Genomic DNA, 25538 nt, shown 5'->3' on the forward strand with positions numbered 1-25538 from the left:
TGGCGGAATAAGGTCCTAACATTCTCCTCAAATGAAGAGAAGTCCTTAGCAGTAGGATATTCATAGGCTGTTACTAATTCATATTGTTCCCACGATTAAGCTGTCGATACAATTTTATTTTTATCGATTTTAATAGGAAACGGATGACAATCTATTTCGTTTCAGGTTAAGTTTTACCTAGCTGATAGTCCCGACTTCGTACAATGCTACCCCATTTATTAAAAGTTGAAATTTCAAAATATCATTTCTTAGTGAACGTCTAGGACTAATAGTGTTAAATTTCAAGTCAATCGGACTTATAATTTGGGAGAAATGGCGATGAATCAATGCATTTATATATATAAGATCAATAAAATGTCTACCGACAAAGTGGTCTACACCATATAATGTCTCATTTCCCTTCTTACAATTAATAAAATCGTAATAAAACAAAATATTACATTTATTCGAGACTGTTACACTATTTAAAATAAAAAGAATTATTTCAAAGGATATATAAATATATATGGCATAATCACACGGACTCGATTCGCGCTGTACATAAATAATCGATACAATAATAAATTAGTTAAATAAATACGATTATGAGTTTTCACTGGTCCAGTGTTTATGAGATGTCCCTATAGTCCAGTAGCACACTCTAACGAGGTTTGAGTCACGCGAGCACACTTGTTAGCATAACTTATACGGTAAGGGCGAGCTTGCATATCGCTAGCTTTTTATAACGCTCCGTTATAATGTATAATAACGGTTTTTTTTTTGTATGACGAACAAACAAATTGATGTTTTAACTAAATACGAACAAAGGCTTACAAATGATTATTTCAAAACTGAACTCAATTTAAATTTCAAAGTTTATATTTCGAACGACTGTGTTTTTTTTTGCATAAGTATTTATAGTTCGTAATCATAATTATGTGTGTGTATAATTTAATGTTTTAAAAATGCTTTGTTCATTCCGAACGTTTCCATATATATTATTTATCCTTTTGAATTAAAAATTTGTAATATTTAAATTGGGATTTGTGTAAAGGGTTCTAACTCAGTACTCTTAACGAATAATAGGAGGCGCGCCAGTCGTTTTTATTAAATACGGCCTTACTTTTAAACATTGCTTAATAAGTGATTAGTTAAACAATGCCGTCTTCTTCTTTCGAATGTCAAATCATTAATGACAGAAAGAGCGAAATCAGTGTTTAACTACAGCTTAGTAGCTGAGCAACGTTTATAAGGCCTTTATTTAAAAAAAATAAAAAGAGTTACAACGCAACAATAGATAATATATGTTTTTAATACTTTTAACTTTAATTTATATAAAGGGTTATATAATGCAATTAAAAGTGACGATACAAAAATCGATACTAAAAATCAAAATGAGATAAGACTTGTTTTGCTTTAAAATTTTATTGACCAAATTATTGAAGTTGGTACAAAATGGGGATTTAAAAGCGAAGGCATTATCTGCCAGTCAAATTCGACTACTAAGAAATACACGAAAGCGGTACTACAACTAAACAATAATAATCAAATAAAATAAATCACACAAACAAAAGTAAAACAAATAATAGTAACATGGAAATAAGTATGGCAAAATTAAATAATAATTAAGAAACATTATTCCAGGAGTGTTCTCCAGACTTCTAAAAGTGAGCATACATAGAATAGCTACATAGAATGTAGCTTTTCTGATCTCCCAGGAAGCTTATTCCAAAGTCTGACAGCACGAAAAATGAAATAATTAAAGTGAAAATCAGAGCTATGATTAATTAGAAATAAGATCTTATTGTTAGATGTAAACTTTAAATTGTATAGTTTTTATATTATATATTTATTCCATGGACAGCATCAAGCCACCTTCAAAAGACGGCGTCACAAAGAGCAACCCGAGTAAGAGACACCGAGAGCGTCTCAACGCGGAGCTGGACACCCTGGCGTCATTGCTGCCCTTCGAACAGAACATCCTCAGCAAACTCGACAGGCTGTCCATACTGCGGCTATCCGTCAGCTATTTACGGACCAAGAGCTATTTTCAAGGTCAGTGACGATATAAAGAAATTTTACTTGAAGATTTGTTGATCTTCTTGACTACCAACGCCATCTAGTGAACTTTTTATTAATGTAAAGTGACGATGACTTGTTATTTAATATATTATGAATTGGTTCTGCAGTCTTTCTTCTACACTTGTTTTACGCTTTTTCGCGAAGGTGTGAGACACTTTGTATCGATATCACCGAATCCCATCAAGCGCGGCAAAGCTAGTTTAAATCTAAAAAAAAAAATTACGATACTTTTTCAGTATATGTGTGTGTGTCCCTTAGATCTCGTAGATTTTTTTTAAATGTCACATTAGTTTATTTTTTATTAGGCAACATAATATTTTTGGTACAATTTATATATTCGTCAGAATTTTTTTTTAAATATTTTTCAATAACTAATTCATTTATATATATACAATAAAGAAGTCAATAAAGACAATTTTGATGTCAACTATCATTTTTTTATTAATTATTATTAATGTTATAAATAATAGGAACATTGAAAATGTTATCATTCTGTCGTATTCATAATTAAGTCAACTTGAAGAATTGTTCGCTTTGCACAATTTCACCAGATAAATATACACATTAAGTTATGTATAGGTATTTATTGTCGAGACGCTTTCTTGATTAAAGAAGTTCGAGGCTGATAAGTATTATGACGTCATATTTTTAAATAGACAATAAAAAAATCATATTATTTCTTCTGACATATAGACATAGACAATAAAAAAGCCGAGATGGCCCAGTGGTAAGAACGCGTGAATCTTAACCGATGATCGTGGGTTCAAACCCGGGCAAGCACCACTGAATTTTCATGTGCTTAATTTGTGATTATAATTCATCTCGTGCTTTACGGTGAAGGAAAACATCGTGAGGAAACCTGCATGTGTCTAATTTCACTGAAATTGCCACATGTAAATTCTACCAACCCGCATTGGAGCAGCGTGGTGGAATAAGCTCCAAACCTTCTCCTCAAAAAGAGGAGAGGAGGCCTTTAGCCCAGCAGTGGGACATTCACAGGCTGTTACGGATTATTTCTTCTGACATAACTTATAGATATAAATACTTTGACAAAGAATAAATTTAAATAAAATATTTAAAAGTATACGCATAACTTCTACTCAGAATTAAAATTGTGTAAATGATAAAAAGCGAGGAATATTCGTCGTTTTTATTATTGTTATATAAATTTAATTGTATATAATTAACTGCTTAGTCTTGCCTGTTATTCTAATTAGAATATTAAACATTACAGTTGATTAAATCTTTTAAAATGACCTACTTTAATAAAGTATCCAGTGACACCGATTACTTTGGGGAATAAAATACAATTCCGAGGTCATCGACCGACCATTAAAATATCATCAACAAACACTAACAATTTATACCGCGATTAAAACTAAACCATATTAAATCATTTCGACCCCGGACCGATTTGCAAAACAAAAACTCGACTTAGAATCGAATATCGATGTATCGATTACTTATAAATGTGTTCCATGACACGTATTTAACGTTGTCAGGCAATTTTATTGCTCTACACCCTTTATTAATAAATGAGTCGTGTTCTCGCGATTACGATTCAGAAGTATGTAATCGATACTCGCCGATTAGATTTCGTTATTTCATCGAGGCAGATTCTACCATTGTTATTTGTCTATTTTTATTTTTGTTTGATATACACGTAAATATTTAAATAGGTTACATGGTGGTACCTTGTCATGCGTTATACGCCTAAGCAGTAATACTTAGTAATGTTGTGTTTCGGTTTCAAGGGTGAGTTAGTCAGCGTTATTACAGGCACAAGGGACATAACATCATATTTCCCAAGGTAGCGAATGGGCGATGTAAGAAATGATTAATCTTTCACAAAGCACCAATGTTTACGGGCGTTGACCACTTACTATCACTTTGACGAGCCGGTTGGCGTGGTTGGTGGATGCTTGCCTTTCACGCCGAAGGTTATGAGGTCGATTCCCACCCAGGACGGATATTTGTGTGCATGAACATGTCTGTTTGTCCTGAGTCTGGGTGTAATTATCTATATATGTCTGTATTCACAAAAGAAAAATAGTATATGCAGTATATCAGTTGTCTGGTTTCCATAGTACAAGCTCTGTACAAGCTTAATTTGGGATCAGATGGCCGTGTGTAAAAATGTCCCAGGATATTATTATTATACTACCAGGTGGAAGATAAGGCAATAGTTGGTAGCAAAATTTCCTAAAAAAATCTTAATAATTATAAATATATTATACATAAAGCCTGTATATAATTCAACAACAATTAATGTTAGTAGTTATTGAAATGTCCTTGAAAGTTTCTAACAATGTTTACAATAGATGGCGCATCAGTCGTCTAATATATATTTGTGATAAGAATTTTGACAATCAAAAGTGTAATGCTTCTTTATTAAATACAGATTTTGACTTTGTATTGTTGTTTATCGACTAAATGAAAGAGACATCACACGTATATACGGCAAAAGTTCCTTGTATTTAAATGCCTCATTAATATAATAGTTAAAAATATATACACATTATTATTATTATGGTAAGCGCGCATTTAATTTACGGTCAGATGAAAATAAATTCTTCAATTTATATTATTGATTGATTGAAATTATATGAAAAAATTTACTTAGCACATCTTATGAAGTAAAATTTAAGAATAAGTAAGTATATATATTTTTATTAAATTCTGTTAGTACATGAGCCTTGTTCGCACGGCTGCTTGAAGACATGAATCTTAACCGATGATTCCATAAAATATGAGTATTCATGGATATACTTCAGTGAGTAAATATCCTTTGAGTGTTATGTAACAAGTCAGTACATGACCAGCACACACAGCACATCTCTCTATAAGTTTCTATCTACCCTTACTAAATACGAAATAGAGTGTTTTTATTTGTTATGCTTTAACCTCTTAACTACTAAAGCAAGCATCTCGAAATTGCATATACGCGTTGTCAGTGGTACAGAAAAGGACATACAGTACCTCCCTCCTCTTCAGACGCAGGCGAAGCCGCGAGCGGAATCTACTTGTATATCTACTATCGTCTGACATCTTGAACACTTTGATTTTTGAGTATCTTTGTGTAGACGTCATAATGGATAACGCTCGTTGCAAATTTTAGACTTTAAAACTGTCATAAATAACACAGATTATATCAATATTATCGTGATCGTCCAGAAAACGATTTAAAATTTAAATTCGAAATTCGAACTAGAATGTAACAAACCTTATTCGAATTTTAAACAAACAGACTCGATTCTATGCGAAGCGATACAATCGAATAAATACATCAATATCCAATTAATCGATAATTGGAACAATAAATACTAAGAAAAACTTACCACTTTGCATACGCTACCAGGACGCATGCGCGTATATCATTTACTGAGTTATTAATGCTCTTTATAATTTTATTCTGAACGAGTTTTCGAATATAAAAATCAGTGGGGGGCGATTGGTATATGCTTTATTGTGTACAGACGGACTTTTGGGCCGACGACGTGAATTGTAATGTGTACTGGCGATGACAAAAGCGTAAAAATACGTTTGGCATATTTATATTATTATTAATTCTAAGTAAATGTGCAAGAAAAATATATATGAAATTTTTGACAAATTCAAAAATTACATGTTTTGCTAGAGTTATGTACTTAGGTAGGTGGTAAGGGCTTGTGCGAGCCTGTGTGTGTAGGTACCACCCATTCATAAGATAACTACCGCCAAACAGCTTTACTTCGTATTGGTTTGAAGGATGAGTGAGTCAGTGTAGCTAAGGTCTGTGGCGCATTGGCTATGTATAAGGAATGGTTAATATTTCTTACAATGCAAATGACTATAGCACCACTTACCACTCACAATCCGGTTGCCTATTTGCTCGTCTTCTGCCACGATAAAAATCGTATATAAATATTTTTATTTCTGAAATATATTATAAATTTATATATAAGGGTATTTTCACAAAACTGTACATTAAAAATATCGATAATTCTAATTAAATCGATTGTTGAAGCATCGATTACAAGGTCTCTCTCGATTCGTAAAGATTTCGCCGCGCCGCGGGTAGCAAGATAGTTTAAACTTAAAATAAATACGAATATAATATCCAGTACCGGTAGCCGTAAATTATTGGTATTTCTCAGTATTCCCGTCGAACGTTGAATATGTTTAAAGATATTTGTATTTTGCATAGCTTAAATATTTAAGCCGGTAAAATATATACTATAGTAATTATATATAGTTGGATATGCAATCTTGGTATTTCTTGTTTCATGACGATTCTAAAGTGCTCATATGCAAAGTACATTTTGATTTTATGGTATGTATTGATTTATTACATTATTGATATAAACACTTTATAAAGGAATAGTGTAATACATCGAATCTTAATTCCTTAGTCAAATTATGTTGGTTAATAAAAAAAAAACAAAAATTTGACGTCATCGAGACCGGTAGTAAAAATAACAAGGAAGGAATATTTACTACATAAATGTTACATAATGTTTACACCGTGCCTGCCGCGGCGGGGCACGGTCCGGAAGAGCTGTATCGACCCGAACTAATTCAGTGCCTCTACTGAATTTATTGATGTTGCTACGAAGTACCGAAAATAATGTTTAAAAATTGTTATTCGTATCGAGTTTGTTTTGAGGGATTTGTGTTTCGTATCATTTTGTTATGAAATCATAGTTTAACGATGTTTAATAGGAAAAAATGTATTTATTTGGATCTCCACAGTTATACATAAGACACATTCAAATCACTTTTTACATTAACTTAAAACTAACTATGTACAACCAATTACAGGAGAACACACCATTTACAAACACAATTACAAAATATACAAATCAAAAGTAGAATAAAAACAGAAAATAAAAATATTTTAATAAAGAACAAAAAATGCAATATCAATCGATAGAATTTGCACTGTAAGAAATAAAATATATAGTCTATGCACAAACTCATTACTGAATAGATGCAGTAAACAGACTGTTGTTAACTTTAAAAAAATATATAATCGAATGTATTGTGCAATGCAGAAGGTTTATCTAGGTTGTTTTGAAATGGGTGGCATTCTGTGTGCCGGACGAATACATTAATCGTCGCGGTTAGTTTGTAACGGTATCGAGGGGTAAGACTAAGTTGCTGAAAAAAAACCCACTTTTAAACCCACAGTTAGGACCCTGCACGTACTCAAGTTGCCGATAAATTAGACTTTTTTTTTTTTTTTTTTTTTTTTTTTTTTTTTTTTTTTTTTTTTTTTTTTTTTTTTTTTTTTTTTTTTTTTTTTTTTTTTATAGAAAAGGAAGGCGGACGAGCATATGGGCCACCTGATGGTAAGTGGTCACCAACGCTCTTAGACATTGGCATTGTAAGAAATGTCAACCATCGCTTACATATCCAATGCGCCACCAACCTTGGGAACTAAGATTTTATGTCCCTTGTGCCTGTAATTACACTGGCTCACTCACCCTTCAAACCGGAACACAACAATATCAAGTATTGCTGTTTTGCGGTAGAATATCTGATGAGTGGGTGGTACCTACCCAGACGAGCTTGCACAAAGCTCTACCACCAGTAAACTTGTTTATGTTATGTTATTATGTGACTACAATGTCGCCTTACTATTGTCCTGTAGCGATAGTAAGATGATAATAGTTGAGTACTCCCGACAAATATAAAAAAAAAAAAAAAAATAACACACTTTGGGAATGAAACGATCGCCTCCTGGCTATTTCTTTATCATATTATTAGATCAGGATATTTTCTTTTCCGAATAGTTTCTTTAAACGTACACGTGGTAGGGCTTTGTGCAAGCTCGTCTCGGTAGGTACCACCCACTCATCAGATATTCTACCGCAAAACAGCAGTACTTGGTATTGTTGTGTTTCGGTTTTAACGGTGAATTTAGTGAGCCAGTGTAATTACAGGCACAAGGAACATAACATCCTAGTTCCCAAGGTTGGTGGCGCATTGGTGATGTAAGCGAGGGTTAACATATCTTACAATGCCAATGTCTATGGACGTTGGTGACCACTTACCATCAGGTGGCCCATATGCTCGTCCGCCTTCCTATTCTAAAAAAAAACATAAATAAAAAAAAGGTTTTTAAAATATCTATTCGCGTCAAAAATCAAAGTTTATCGTACTTATTCAAGTACGCTGTTAGTATAGGCACTTTTGAATCGTCATTTCATACCATTAATCTCAACATGATATACCAACATCATTTTATATATGATAGCCGAGATGGCCTTGTGGTTAGAACGCGTGAATCTTAACCGATGATCGTCGGCTCAAACTCGGGCAAGCACCACTGATTTTTCATGTGCTTAATTTGTGTTTATAATTCATCTCGTGCTTGACGGTGACGAAAAACATCGTTAGGAAATCTGCATGTGTCTAATTTCATTGAAATTATGCCACATGTGTATTCTACCAACCCACATTGGAGCAGCTTGGTGGAATAAGCTCCAAACCTTCTCCTCAAAAGGGAGAGGAGGCCTTAGCACAGCTGTGGGACATTAACAGGCTGTTACTGTTACATTATTAAGAAAGGTTGGGTAAGCTCGCTTAAATGTCTTGACTTGTCGTGGCGCTGTTTAATCACAAAATCAAATTAAGCTGAAGTAAAAACGCTTCAAGTAGCATGATGGATTATTGTACCTTATCAGACGTTATTGTTTTCCATAAACTACAAAAAAAGACTAATTTGTCACATCGAAGGCACGCCTTATCGCTCGTAATTGTTTTTGAAATCTAAATGCATCTGATAAAAAAAATTCTTTGCAAGTTGAAATTTCTAAGCTCCACAGTATATTCAGAAAAAAAAACAAAATTTAAGGTTACTTTATATATTTAAAATAAAACCTTCTTTGTGTACGATATATACCGTTTTAAAATATAAGTCAAATTGGAGTGCAACGTTTATATATGTAATTAACTCATTCAGATTTCATTTATGTCATTTTGTATATAATATATGTATATAATACTAGACATAATACTTTCATTAATACTATTTGTTTGTTAAGGAATCAAAGAACCAGTTTTTGTTTTTAATCGTAACGTATAATCGTACGTCGTATCGTATATCGTACGTTAAATAAGTTTGTGCTAATTCCACGTTAAATAAGTTTGTGCTAATTCCACCACGGTGCTCCAATGCCGGTCGGTGGATACACATGTGGCAGAACTTCAGTGAAATTGGACACATGTAGGTTTCCTCGCAAAATTTTCCTTCGCCACTGAACACGAGATGAATGAGATGAAATTATAAACACAAATTATGATGATCGGTTCCAATCCAATTTGTATTTACCGTCTTTATAATTTATATGAAATAGACCAACTATTTCAAAAACAATAAACGCCGTTCACACTCTACGAAAGCTTACAGTTTCTCTAGATTTGTTATAAAGTAACGGTCCACACAATAATACGGTAACATAATTATATAATATAAACCCTACTGTGAGTAGGTTGGAGTTTATATAAAATATGTAAGTTAAAAGGTGTTTTAGTATAGCCCTTATCAGATCAATTATTATTCGTCGCTGGATCACGTGAGCACGCGAAATTAACTTTTAATATGCTTTTTATAAATACGTTAATTCTGTACATTGTTTATTCATGCTGTGTCGTGGTTTACATTCGAAAAGGGTTGTGTACCGCGATATATTTTCTATTCGGTTGCACATAATAACATAGAGAAAATATTTTAATATATATGTTAATATTTTATTTACTTGAAATTGAGATTATGAATAATGTTTTATATATTTTAATTTTTCGGATTTTATTTACTTCAGATTATTGTGAGTGCTTATATTATTTATTTTCTGTAATTGTATTATATATGTTTTTATATTTATTTGTTGTTAGTTAATTGAAAATGTGAACGTAGAAAACTACGAAATACTTTTCATCGCGGTAATTACTTTTTTACTGTTGCAAATATATTAATTATTTGTTAATATGCATTGTACAGTACAGTGCAGTACAATAGCTTAAGCTATGTATATAGTAGCGTCTATATGCGTTTTTTATAATTTATCTATTACAGGGAATTTCTAAACAGGAAAACTCAATAACATTCCCGCGACTTAAACCCTGGCCTACGAAATGTGGACCTCTGACCAGGCAGTCGGATACATATTTTTAGACAAAACATTATTGTAAATGCATTACCATCTTTGTAACTTCTGTAGTCGGTTGTTCAAACGAACACATTTAAAAAAATAGAAATAATGTTTTTCACCTGCTTAAGCTTATTTAAATCCGTTTATATCTTCATTAACGAAAAGTCCCAGGTTCAGTCGTAACAATTAACGTAATATTTTACGGGGCTATTTATAGTGGTATTAAAGGCCGATTATAACGAGTGCTTCGAATTGGTTAATGAGTTAAGCTGGAACTGCTCGTAAACTTAGTAAGACGCACGCGTACCGGGTATTTATACAGCGTGTTTGAGTTAGCAGCTTTTATTTTTCATGACTTAAAATATGAATTGAAAGAGAGGTCGGTTTTAAATAAACATATTATGAAATTAAAAACACTTACTTTATTCAAAATGTAATTGAATGTTAAATTCAACTTCATCGATCAAAAACAGAATATAACTTGTAATAATCATATATTAAATATTTTTTTAATATGTCAAACTTATTAAACACACACAGAAATATATATTCAACCCAACCCAAGAGAAAAAGATAGCAATATTTTAATATTATTAAGATAAAACCACTTGACATAAAAATCAAACTAAGTAAATTACGCTATTAATGTATATATTTTTTCAATTGTAATTAATATTTGCGTTAATTCTTTAAAATAATAAAACTATTATCACGAATGTTACAGAAAAAATAAAAGTGAACATTTGTATGTACAGACAGAAATGTTAAAATAACAATTGTAAACCTTTTGTTTCATCAAACATTATTATTATACAAAATAACTTAAGATTATGAGTCATTGCTATATAGAGCAGCCTGTGTATAAGGGTGTGGACGGCGCCCGCCCGCTATGCTTCGCACTTGTAATGTATAAACACCGTTTCTTGTCAATAAATTCCTCTATGTAAAATATAATATAACAGAAATGCTATTTCCCTCGCTGTAGATTTGGGCAATACTAGTAAACAATTTCCCATTTTGGATGACGTTTATGTTAACTTCCCTATGTTTACTTGGTCAAAGCCGTAAGTTAAATAGCCAAAAACTTTACCACATACATTACACACATATACACATTACGCAAAAAGATTATTTCAATTCGAACTGATAGTTTTCGAGATAAGTGCGTTCAACTATATAAAATTTTCCAATACAGATCATTATATATAATAAATATATACTTGCAATGCTTAGTTTTATATTATATGTCTATGTACATAAAATGTGACGTCACCCGGAAATTGCGGGAACGTGGATCCTGGATTTAAGAATTCGGGTTTCCAACCGACCAACGGATAAAAAAAGTTAGATTCTGTGGGTTCCTTTCGATGTTTTCAGCGTGTTGGCAATAGCAGGAATAGGTACTTAATACATTATATAAAGCATTACGATGTAATTCTCTTATACAAGATATTAATTTTTTAGCATGACAAAGCTTTGAGAGTACATAGATATATACAAAATATAAATAAAAGTAGAATACTCTTCCATGAGGAGAAATTAATTATCTCCCAATCACTGCATCACACATAAAATGATATAATTTGAACATATAACACATAAAATAATATAAAAACGAAAAAAAAAGCACTTGGAAACTCAATCCACGTGTTAAATTTCATTTCCATTGGGCTAAATTGACATAAAATTATAACGGGTATTGTATAAAATTGCAGGCTTAAAAAACGTTATAAATAACCAACCCCCTAAATACATCGATACCGGTAACTATTATGAAAAATCAGTGCCATAAAATTGCATCGTAAAATATCCTTTGAAAGTGAACAACCAATGGCATAAAAAAGTTACCCTCGAAGGGGCGCTTATATACGGGGCTCAGAATAACGGAGGGTTTGTAAAATTCGCCGACTCCTTGGAGGGGGACGGGGGTGGAACAACCCTTAATGGCTGGATCGCGTGACTAAATTTCGGCAGTGACCCGACTTGGCTGTGAAAGTGAAAATAATTCTATTGAGTTGATATCACTTTTCATAATCCTGCTTATATTTTTAATGCTCTTATTTATTATATTTTTAATCATGTACTAATCTTATCAGATTTGCCACTTAAGCAATGTATAAATATATATTTCATTAGTCTTAGAAAGCTTATTGCACTAAAAAATTAATATTAGAATAACACGTTTTCATATCATAGAAACAATTAGGGTAAAAATGATGGTAAAAGATGGTATTATGGTTACACAGCGGTTTCACAAAGGACAAGTTTTCGTAAGTGAAGTCAAAGTAGGAAAACAAGCTATTGTATAAGCTTTATGTCAAATGTCAAAACTGTTTAGTTCCGCTTTACCCATAGGCTTACACAGGAGATGTAATACTTTACCAAAAAGATTTTATATCAATAATGTAGTAAAGATTTGTAGATATTTTATACTGAGTACGAGGTGAAATCAATTTAACCAAATTTCAATCCTAAGAAAGGTATCACATAACTCGTTACTAAAATTCAGTCAAGTAATATAACCGTAGGAGGTAATATCAGCTCCAACGAATCCTCGCGCTGCGACGTCGCTAGGTAAATTTCGTTATAACCAAATTGTGAGCATTATTTCGTAAATATTTTCGAATGAAACTTGTTTGTGTAGCTCCTTTCAATGACAAACGCATCGTGTTGCTTTTAATAAATAAATAACTAGTGGTTATTTCTTACACGTAATAAATAATGTTGAAAAACTTTTGCAATGCTATTTCTATTTCTGAAGAATATACAGATTATTTGATTCATTTATTTTGTGCGTCACATAAAAATTGTTGGTAATTTAGAAGTAACATAACATATAATGAATTTCTTAGAAGGACGTTTTAAAACTATTTTTTATTTCGTTTTGTTTTGCTTACGGTACTTTCCTCGAAAAGATATGATTATATATTAGTCTGTGACGATCTTGAAATTCGAAACTATTTTGTCATTCCACAAAGTGAAAGAAAACGTATCGCTGCCGCTACGGTTCTCGCATAGCACTTTGGAGTTACTGACTCGCGACCAATCCGACGCCGCTACCGACATATCTACGATTACACAGATGGCTCTCTTCGCATCGTGCGGTCTGGTCCGCGTCCGTCCGTAATAGCACGAACCGTGAAAAGCTACTTTAAGAAAAATATTATCTATCATAATTCTTATCATCAGACCATACGAATTGACTAATATATATTTATCCTCAGAAATTATTTAAAATACAAAGGAAATCCCTACGATGAACTTTATTTTTTAATACCTCTGTTAATTCAATTTAATGTAAGGAACATTAAAATTTACACTTACTATCCACTACATCTCCACTCAATAATCGGCTGTTTTCCGTAAAAATATAAAAAAACTTTTTGCGTCATTAACTTTACATACGAAACAAATTAATTATGTTTTATAAAAAAAATATTCTTTTTATTAAAAAATATATGGTGTAGTTTTCAGACTAATTAACATGGACTCATTAAATGTGTTGCCTCCGACATAAATTAACTTAATACCTCATAATAAAAATATTATCTAGGCATGTAGGCAGCGCCCTCTGGGGTGCGTTACTGGCTTTTGTTTACTGAACAGGTAATTCGACGTACATAAAATAACCATATAGCTTTTCCTTGTTGCTACCCGATTTTCTTTGTTTGTCAAGATATTCTTAATAGCAGAACGGAGTTAGCAAGTCGGTTGTATCACGCTCCCATCTTTTGGAACGAGCGATGGTCCTACCCTAGTTAGAATTGTCATCCCATTAAAATATGAGAGTGATGAAAGACGATAATTGTGCTAGCGTACACTTTTGCAGTGTAATACTGTACAGGTATGTCTCTGAAATCGACCATCGTAGGAAAAATTGATAAAGAAAACGCTTGCACGTTCAAATATTAATATATATTCATTCGTTTATTATTCGATTATATCTATGAATTTATATTAAATATAATTATAATTACAAGATGTAAATACGAATAAGTTTAATGTGAGCCAATATTTAAATTAAAAATTTGGCCTCAGCGTTGCAGCGGCGCGGCACTTGGATTCAATCCTCGGTTAAGATTCACATGGTCTGACAACTGGTCCATCTCGGCTCTAACAAAAATAAATAACCAAATAAAATTTTGCTAAAACGTATCACTTTTTATTGCTATGAAATATTAATATAAAAAAATATTCATTTAATATTCTAAATATTAACAAGGTATACAGAAATGCAAAGCTGGTTGTTTTGGTGGTTATTTTAAAGATCATTCATATTTTCCTTCAACAGATTTCAATCATTAACAACATCGTTATAAAATCTTAATTAACGAAGATACATAGATGAGATAACTGGATCAATTAATTCGATCAAATACCAGTAATGTAAATTGTTTACTTAATGTATAAGAACTAGAGCTTGTTTTTATGTATTCTATGCGTTCGTGCATCGATCATATAGTTGAGTTGAAACATTATACTCTTGTTGTTGACGCGGGTAAGTTGCCGACATGTTTAACATAATCTAGATGGCGCAGGAATCGTTTAATTATGTGATACGTTAGAAAGAAAAGCAACTGTCACGGGGCACCCGACAATTGCTTAACATAGAAATTATTGAAAGCATTTATAATTTAATAAAGATGAAATCAATTAAATGCGACCATAGATATATCGGGACGAATTATACGATATAGGTGTCACGCACACTCATGGGAGTAGAGCATGTACGAGCATAGTACGAGTCAGTCTTACTCCTAAAGGCTATAGATGTTTCACAGAATAGAAACACATGTTTTGAATAGCTTATATCGTTTATCTAATTCAATTTCAACAATAACATTTTAACAGTTTAAATCTCTTAACTTGTGTTAAGCATTTGTTCCTGCGTATGAACCTGCGCCTCGTCGGATTATGAAAGTTAGGGTTTAGAGAGAAAGAGCGCATGTACTTATAAACTAAATATCACTTACGCAGTTGGCGTTTATAATTACCACTGTGACAAAAATCGGTAAGGAAGACCTCACATCAATTAATTTTATTATTAATTATTTCAATTGTAATTAAAAACCATTTCACTGGATGTTTTATTTATCTAAAATGATGATATACATAGTTACGCGCTCACTTAACCTTCAAACCGGAATACAACATCTGGTGGTAGGGCTTTGTTCAGGCCCGTCTGGGTGGGTACCACCCACACGGGTCTGAACATCATATATTCTGCCGCTAACCAGCAATACTTGTACTGTTACGTTCTGGTTTGAAAGATGACGCTAGTGTAACACGCACAAGGGACATAACATCTCAGTAATCAGTTCCCAAGGTTGATCGCATTGGCGATGCAAGGAATGTTTATTATTTCTTACCTTGCCAATGTCTATGGGCAGTGGTGACCTTCTGGTTATTCGCTGTTCGCTGTTCCGCTTACCTATAAAATAAAATAAAACAATATTAAGTATTACACTTTGATATATGATGAATTACAATTTGAATATGTGATGAATGGGAGGTTCTTACTTAGATAAACTTACACAATCAACCAGATAAATACTTGAGAGAACATTAATATTAATTTGATTGAAAACATTTGTTTGAATATGCACTCAATATATACGTACCTAAAATACACTCAAAAAGATATTTCACCAGACAAAATATTGTAATAAAAGTAAGTTATATATGTATATATATAGAAATATTCCATTAATGTATAATGCAATTGCAGTCCATACATACTTTCATTAGCTCTCTCGCTTATTAAGACCGTCAGGTGCGCAAGCGCATAGCGTGAACGTCCCACATCCCGCAGATCCTATCTAGTAACATAGTTTTTGCTATAAACATCAGAAAAATGGTAGAATTATCTAGTTATCATTATAATCTGGATCAAGCTGAGCTAGAAAGTGAAATAAAATCTATTATTAAATTTTCATTTAATTTCATGTAAATGTATAAGATAATGTAATAAATATTTGAAGGATAGAACCAAATTACACGGAGATGTACCTGAGTTACCGATATCGCTTATCAGTCAGACTTTTAGTCACGAATGTCTAAGACTCGTTGGTGCAGAAGAATGAACGAGGATTGATGATTTGAAGAAGATGGGAATCGATTGGATTCGAACCATTAGAGAGGCATACATACACGGCAATGTTAGCTAGGCTGAGTGCAAAATACGGAAAAGGAACATGGTGATAGAATCATGATTGTAATTAATTAATTGCTTAAAGGGAAATAAAGTAGTGACGTCATTACGTGTAACTCATAAAGATGATTTGTATCGCGAAATAAATTTATGAAGCTCGTGTGCCCGTTGTGTATCTTGTCTCTAAGCATCAGCACAGTTACAATGAATAGTTTATTGTATTTCATTTGCAATAGGGTATTTAAAATTGATATAAAATTAAGTCGTAGGGACTTTTATTATCTATGCCTATAATAAGTTATACTTCAGCATTTAAAAGTTGTTTTGTTGCATTTAAAAGTAAAAATCAGGTAATGTTTTAAATTGGAAAATCTTCTATGTCAATAAAAAGAGTAATGAACAGTTAAAAATTGAATTATTCTCTTGTTAATGTTCCACTGCTGGGTGAAGGACTCCTCTCCTTTTCAATTGAAGATTCAGAGCTTATTCGCGCCTTGAGTTTTGGTATAAATAAAAATTAAGCACATGAAAATCAGAGATACTTACCCAGGTTTCAATACGCTATCCTTGGCTAAGATTTGTACTATCTCTATTTATATACAACAAATGAACAACAAATTCAAATCATAGTGAAAATCATATATAAGACGAAGCAAAGAAAGTCATGGCTGTATATGTGCCTATATTTAATAATATGGCTCGTACCGTCAGGTACTCCCATCTGTAGTGCGATTCTGTAATAACTTTATTACTCACCCGTAAAATGTTGACAACCAACTTGTGGTGATATACTATTTTGATGCGTGTATTCTTGTAATGTCATAATTATTATGGTCAATGTTGCATATTTTACTTTCGCACTTTCTAACATTTCACGACCGTTTTCTGCGGTGAGTTTCGAGTTTTTTCTTAAAGAATAGGGAACAAAGGGGGGGGGCGCATGTGGGGCTCGCCGGTGTCCAAGGCGCCGAGTGCGCCCTCGGACACATCGGAACATCGGAATTCCCACTAAAAAACCAGCGGTACCCTTTCCGTCTTAACGAGGAGCGCTACGGGATCGCTTTGGCATGCTACCGTGGAAGAATAGCCTTCCTGCTTAAGTTATATCTCATTCCGTCCATCTATATTTTTTCCTTTGGCTATATATACTATTTTTTTTGTTATTGCTGTTATTATTTATTATTAAATACAAACAAAACGAAAATATCGTATAAAACAATAGCGAAGTATCATTTCTCATTTCACTACCACTTCAAACTATGTATCAAAAATGCTCGAAAACATATAAGGCAGTGATTCTTAACCACTGTGCTGCGGCACTTTTATGTGCCGCGAAATTCTAAAGGCGTTCCGCCAAATTTTAGACATAATTATGTTTATATTATTAAATAATAAGAATTAAAAATAAAAATACTTTTAACAGGAATAGATGTTTAAATCTATATCCATAAAGTTTGATTGTAACGATAGTTAACGAACCAACTATTTTACGCAGTGTATATAGGTAAGTGAATAATTTTTAGGCCAAATTTTGAAATTGTTAAGTGAGTAATACTGATAAAAGGTATATTCCGAACAAGTAAATCCATGATGAATACCAAAAATATCTCAATACCAATTGTAAGAATCTACTTAATTGAATAATTACTCATCTCGATGATTTTCTCTCCGCTTTCTCGCATAACAACCGTGGCGGTGCCAGATGTGGTGATCGTTCCGCAAAAAAAAAAATGAAAGTACGAATTCTGCAATTACACGGTTGGTGTAGAATCGAAATAATTCCAAATTTAAATCGTTATGTTATAGATTATTGACGTGTTGTAGGAACGAGGCTTGAGTAATTACAGTTATTCTTGGTATATTAATATCGAAATTTTTCAAGTGATAAAGCACCGAATTATGTGATTTATATTTTCATTGTTTTAAATTTCGAACGACTGTTAACGATTAAACATGTTTTTCTTTACTAATATAATTATTAAAATATAGTCTCTCTTTTTTTTATGAATAAGGTACATTCCTAAATACAAGATTATATACATGACTCGCTTACGACTACAGCTTGACTCGTTTAAGGGAGTGCTTATATTCATTTCTGTTCTTGACAACGCGTACGCAAAATTTCATGATGATTCGTGGACTAGTTAAGTCGTGTAAGCGTAACAAACAAACAAACTTTCGAATTTATATTATTGATAACTAACCTTACAAATATAAAATTCGCGCAAAGCCGCGGGCAAACACTAGTTATCAATTATTTCGATTAACCTTTAAAGTGATAAACCTGGTTTTTATTTACCTTAAGAATAAATAAACGCAAACACATATATAACGGAATGTTTATACATTGTAGCTTTACTGCGCAGGCGCAGTGGATCACAATCGGTCGCATTCAAATGAGCCCCGGATTTATGACTCCGTGAGCCAATGAGTGAGACATTGACTATAGACTTTTAAAGAAATAGACATGCTAGCCTATAAAAAGTATGGATTAAAATTTAATTTACAAATATAGATGAATTATATTCACAAATTAAGCATATGAAAATTCAGTGGTGCCCGGGTTTGAATGCACGATCATCGGTTAAAATTCAAGCGTGCTAACCACTAGGCCATTAAAAAAGGCCTAGATATCTGAGAATATTATTAAATAATAAAAAGTGATCGATACGACGAAAACGAAACATATTAAAAAAAACTGCTCAGTTTATTTCGCCGGTTCTTCTCAGGGCTACTTCTAGGTGGTAGTTTCAAATTGGACAATCAGATATATATATATATATATATATATATATATGTGTGTGTCATAGTATAACACCGTTCTATGTCGTTGGTAGCCAATATTTATCAAGTCAACCTTTAAGTGCATGATAACTTAAAAATGTCGAACTCTCCGAGATCTACGTTCATTTGAAACTGAACTAGTCTTGGTCTGTACAAGCTTTTCCGAGTTCTGCTAACTCATAATCTATTTAAAGTAAAGCAATACTGCATTGAAGGGTGAGTGAGCCAGTGACATGAAAAATATAAATACTAAAGGTAGTAGTAGCTTTGAATTAAACTATTATTATGCTTTTTCTATGCAAAAGGAAACGTCGATTTCTTAATTCATCACTGACTGGAAGAAGAACCGACAAAGACAAACACATTATAAATCAGTAACAGCCTGTTAATGTCTGACTGACTCTTCTCCATTTTGAGGAGAGGTCATTTGCTCCAATGCGGGTTGGTAAAATACACATGTGGCAGAATTTCAATAAAATTAGACACATGCAGGTTTCTTCACGATGTTTTCCTTCACCGTCAAGCACGAGATGTGAAGCAGTGGTGCTTGCCCGGGCTTGAATCCACGATCATCGGTTAAGATTCACGCGTTCTAACCACTAGGCCATCTCGGCTTCATTATAAATTGCATTATAAATCAATCAATCAATCAATCAACAGCCAATCGTTGTCCACTGCTGAACATAGGCCTCTCCCAAGGTGCGCCAAAGCTCCCTGTCCTCCGCCTTCCGCATCCAGTTGGTGCCCGCCACCTTCTTAAGGTCGTCGGTCCACCTGGCTGGAGGGCGCCCTACGCTGCGCTTGCCGATTCGCGGTCTCCACTCTAGGACTCGTCTGCTCCAACGGCCATCGGTCCTACGACATACGTGACCAGCCCACTGCCACTTCAGCCTGCTAATTTTGCAAGCTATGTCGGTGACTCCGGTTCTTTTCCGGATAATCTCATTTCTGATCTTATCCTTCAAAGATACTCCGAGCATAGCTCGCTCCATAGCACGCTGAGCGACTTTGAATTTGTGGACTAGTCCCGCAGTTAGTGTCCACGTTTCGGCACCGTATGTCATGGCAGGTAAGACGCATTGGTTGAAGACTTTCGTCTTCAAACATTGCGGCATAGATGACTTGAGGACTTGACGAAGGTTGCCAAATGCTGCCCATCCCAAGCGAATTCTTCGATCGGCTTCCTTTTCGAAGTTGTTCCTACCGACTTGTATTATCTGTCCTAGGTAGGTATATTCACTAACAACTTCGAGAGGTTTCCCCTCGACGTATATCGGTCCCGGCACGACATGCCTATTGAACATGACCTTGGTCTTGTCCAAGTTCATACCGAGACCGACACACCGGGAAGACTCGCCTAGGCTACGCAGCATTTCGGTGAGTTGTTCCAGCGACTCTGCTATGATGACGATATCGTCGGCAAATCGAAGGTGTGAGATGTACTCGCCGTTTACATTGACTCCATACCTAGTCCAATCCAGCGTTTTGAAAACGTCTTCCAACGCGTTGGTGAACAGTTTCGGGGATATTACATCCCCCTGTCTCACCCCTCTGCGCAGTTGGATCGCCTTCGTCTTACAGTCCTGGATGTGGACAGTCATTGTAGCGGCGTTGTACAGACATCTCAGTACCTCGATATATCTCCAATCGATATGACATCTCTGCAATGAGTCGAGCACTGCCCAGGTTTCGATGGAGTCGAAGGCTTTCTCGTAGTCCACAAATGCCATACACAGCGGCTGATTGTACTCTTCGGTCTTCTGCACAATCTGCCGAACAGTATGGATGTGGTCCACGGTGCTGTAGCCTGATCGAAAGCCGGCTTGCTCTGGGGGCTGGAACTCGTCAAGTCGTCTGGCGAGACGGTTCGTGACGACTCTTGAGAACAGCTTATACACGTGACTCAGGAGGGAGATTGGTCTGTAGTTTTTCAAGAGGGTTTTATCACCTTTCTTGAAAAACAGTACCACCTCACTCCCGCTCCACGTTTCCGGGGTCTTGCCATGTTGGATGACGGAATTAAAGAGGCTTGTTAGCTCTTTCAGGACCGGAGTCCCGCCTGCCTTAAGCAACTCTGTTGTGATTCCGTCATCTCCCGGAGCTTTGTTGTTTTTAAGCTGTTCTAGAGCCGCCCTAATCTCTCCTTGGTCAACGACCGGGAGCTCCTCGGAGTAATGGCGCATAAGAGGGGCGCGCTGGTCATCAATACTGATTCCCACGGGTTTATCCGATCTTGAAGAGAACAACTGCCCATAAAACCTCTCTACTTCTCCGACAATCTCAGGCCTAGAGGTAAAGACCCCACCATTTTCAGTTTTAAGTTTTGTCAGACGCGGCCTCCCAAACTTGCGAGCGAACACTTTCGATCCCCGATTTTGCTCAATCGCAGCCTTGATGGCACGGGTATTGGAGCGTCGGAGATCGCGTCGCGTCAGCGTTTTTATTGTTCGGTTTAAGGCCTTATCTGACAAAAACGATGGTAGTTCTCGTCGTTTTCTCATGAGCTCGAGTGTCTCAGCAGAGAGTTTTGATGCGTTGTCTCTTCTCTGTGGCGGAAAACACTTGCGGGATGTGTTTTGCAGTATTTTGACCAGCGTGTCGGTTCTCTCATCAATGCTGCTTATGGTTTCCAACGCGGTGATTGGATTTTGAAGTTCCATTTGGAACTTTTCGGAGCCTTGAGCAGCTTGGAGCATGGTAGGTCGGAGAGTAGACCTCATCATTCTCGATCTTTCGGCTTTTAAGTTGATATTTAGAGTGCCTCGAACCAAGCGGTGATCACTTCCGGTATTAAACCTGTTGATCACTGAAACATCTCTAAATATGTGCCTTTTATTCGAAATGATAAAGTCTATCTCGTTCCTTGTCACGTTATCGGGGCTTCGCCAGGTCCACCTCCTCTGAGGCTTCTTTTGAAAGAAAGAATTCATCAAAAAAAGCCCCTGATAGCATTATAAATAAATAATATTAATTAAAAATAATGTCAATTTATAAAATGAGTAACTTATGAAGTTAAGGTATGAAGTATTTAATTTAACGTTACACAAACATACAAAAAGCGAACGTAAACCTTTAAGTTTTCATTGAAATAAAAATATTTACACAATACGAGTTATATTTGTATTGGGTGTTATTGTAATGTTTATTTATTTCAAATAGTGATTAATTTCCTTGGCATGCTCGCAATCCCATTCTATTTTACCTGACATTGACAAAAATTTTTATGCAAAATATAAATTATTTATAAAAAAAGCTTTAAATGAATTGTAAACTAAGTATTGTTCATAAGTTACAACTTCAGTATTATAATACTATTTAAATATATATTACTGTTTTATGTATAAAACGTTATATAATCAATGTCAAATATAATTATTAAAGAAATATTTTAATTTGTATATCATTATCCATAGAGACTGTACAAGCGTATGCCTTTGCTAAAACGAAACAGATTAAAAAATAAATCAAACACACGATTTAAACCATGCAAAAACGTATAAAACAAACCGAAATATATTCAATACGGCCTTAAAACATATATCTCATTACAAAATCAAGAATTTAGGCAATTAACGGAATGTGTTTATTTGATATTTATCACGAACCGACTACTCGGACCACTAGTCATTGATAAAAGTAACTAAAACAAAAACGAGTCGAAATGAACGGAGCCGGTCACGACTCGGCCGACAACCCGATATAGGTGACAAAATGATTTTACGCCTCGGCTACACACTTTATTTGCTCGTTTTAATTTTATACGAATTTTAGTTTAAACATTATGGAGTTTTAATTAAGACTTAATTTTATCTCACGGCTCCCGTTTAATTGAGTTCGGACGAAATCTGAACGATCGGACGTCAAAGAGAAATATGGTGTTTAAAAGACGTTTTTAATTGTTTGTTTAAAACAAAAACATTTTAAAGGTTATTGACTTTGATCAAATTTTAATTGGTATCGTCGTGGTGGGGAGTGTAACTATGTATGTTTTATTTATGCATTCCTATGTATACTATATTTGATGATTATCTAATTATTACGAGAACTTATCGAGGGGATTTTTTCAGTTATAAATGAATGCTATAAGTCTAAAGTTCATTCATCAGATATTCTACCACAAAACAGCAGTACTTGTTATTCTTGTGTTTCGGTTTGAAGGGTGAGTGAGCCAGTGTAATTACGGGCACAAGGGACATAACATCATAGTTCCCAAGGTTGGTGGCGCATTGGCGATGTAAGCGATGGTTAACATTTGTCACAATGCCAATGTCTATGGGCGTTGGTGACCACTTACCATCAGGTGGCCCATATCCTCGTCCGCCAACATATACTATAAAAAAATACATCGACGAGTTTATTTATATCTCAATTTAGTATAACTATGTTTTTATGTTATTATTAAGTATAATATAGAAATGTATCAACATGCATTTATTATGTTTATATTCTATATTTCATTACAAAATTATGAGGTATGCAGAATATAGAAACAATTATTATCATATATTTAAGCGAAGAAAAATTGGGATTATTCAGATGACGATACCGTCATGAGTTTGTATGATTAATATTGACCATAATGTCACAAAACACAAAACTGCTTTGACACGAATTACTAGGATGCGATTTCGTTCAGCAAGGCAATGACATGGTTCGGGTGAATATATTTGATTTCTTCCTGACCGATTTCTGCCATGGTAACCATTCTCAAGAGAGACTAGCTAGCTTTGCATATTATATTGCACAAATGTGCACTCTCGATACCCTCACTCTGATAATCCGATGAGTAGTTAGGCTAACACGATCGGAAAGAGTTTAGATGCAGAACCAGCGACTTTAAGTGTTTTCCGAGGCACGTAAGTGTATACACTTCCAACTCCGGCTTGCTACTGAGAAGTTTCTTAGTACTTTTTATCAGCCCAACCTGTGGATTGAAGCTAGACCTCGGGATTTTGGACTAACGAGGCAGTCAAAAGATATTTACATCAACTACGATGCGTTGTGCGAACTCGCACATTTCTGTGTTGCGACGTCGCATCCCATTTTTGTGTTTCGGCGCTTAAACGTAAACGAATATATAAGTCTATCACTTGAAGTGAACTTCGGGATGAACGAACGAAAATTTTTTATATATGTACTATAAAAAATTTTCGTTCGTTCGTTCAAAATAAATACATTTGCGTCACGAAATAACCAACTTCCATAAATAATTTAAGCGTTTCCTTTAAAGATATCAGTAATTAATACTTCCAAGTATAACAAACAGTTTTATAATTAAAAAACAAAAAAAAAAATAGAAATTTCAATTAAAATTATAACACCTGTATGAAATATTCGTCACTTAATACGAAATACAACAATTAATGGTTAAGTATTAAATAAGAAAATTGGTAATTAAGGTATATAGTGGGTCGTTAATCAACACATAATTTCTCAAAAGAGATAATATTCAGAGTCTGAATACTAGGAAGCTCTTTACGGCTCGTGCGCTCCTGGTAATCGAATTGTTTAAATTGTATACGAAATGGTAGAAAATCCATTAAAATTCTATAGAAAATTTACGATAAAGACATATTTGTCATAATATCGTTTTCTTTTGTACACAAAATTATACATACTAAGCCTCTTTCGTTATATTATTATTATAAACGGGACTGCCTCGTTGGTCTTGTGGCTTGATATAAGGCCGCAGACACGGAGGTCCTGGGTTCCATTAACAGGTGGGGCCAATAAAAAGTTATTGAATTTTTCTATCAGAAAATTCTCATTAGCAGCCCGAAGTCTGGAAGTTGGAAATGTATACACTCCCATGCCTCGGAAAGCACGTAAAGCCGTTGGTCCTGCGCCTGAACTCTTTCCGGTCGTGTCGGATTGCCATCCCATCGGATTATGACAGTTAGGGAATAGACAGTGCACCTGTATTTGCGCACACACTTGTGCACTATAATATCTCCTGCGTATTTGACTAATCTCTATTGAGATTAGACGCCGTGGCTGAAATCAGTCTGGAGGACATTATAACTATAATCGGACTAGATGACCGGCAGACGTGTGACGTAGAATATATTTAAAAAAAAGTTTGTTTATATCTTTTAGACATACTTGATCAATATGTGAATTAATCTTAACATTATACGTCCTCTTGATAATTACAGGTCTTTTTAAGATCTACAACTTAAAAAGACCTGTAATTATCAAGAGGACATATACGAGTATCTTACTGCTATGAAAGCGTTCATAAAAAACGCATTCGTTCGACCGTTTTTTTACCGACTTACGTTGTAAAAATGGTCTACACGAAAAACTTTATTATGATGAGATTATATAAAGCCTATGTTCATCTTGAAGGTTCATTCTAAGTATCGGTAATAGTAATAAATGAAATGGGAATAGTAGTTTTACACATT

The 25538-nt window shown here is 34.2% G+C and overlaps 1 protein-coding gene across 1 annotated transcript in view; it reads left to right on the top strand.

Annotated features, from left to right (window-relative positions):
- LOC126776353 (aryl hydrocarbon receptor) overlaps positions 1 to 25538 on the top strand; it is a 128783-nt gene that overhangs the window by 70326 nt on the left and 32919 nt on the right. The window contains exon 2 of the mRNA XM_050498815.1: positions 1844 to 2034. The gene's annotated coding sequence lies outside the window, so the exon portion shown is untranslated. The remainder of the gene's footprint in view (positions 1 to 1843; positions 2035 to 25538) is intronic.

Source organism: Nymphalis io, chromosome 20 (assembly GCF_905147045.1).
Source record: "Nymphalis io chromosome 20, ilAglIoxx1.1, whole genome shotgun sequence".
NCBI classification, from domain to species: domain Eukaryota; kingdom Metazoa; phylum Arthropoda; class Insecta; order Lepidoptera; family Nymphalidae; genus Nymphalis; species Nymphalis io.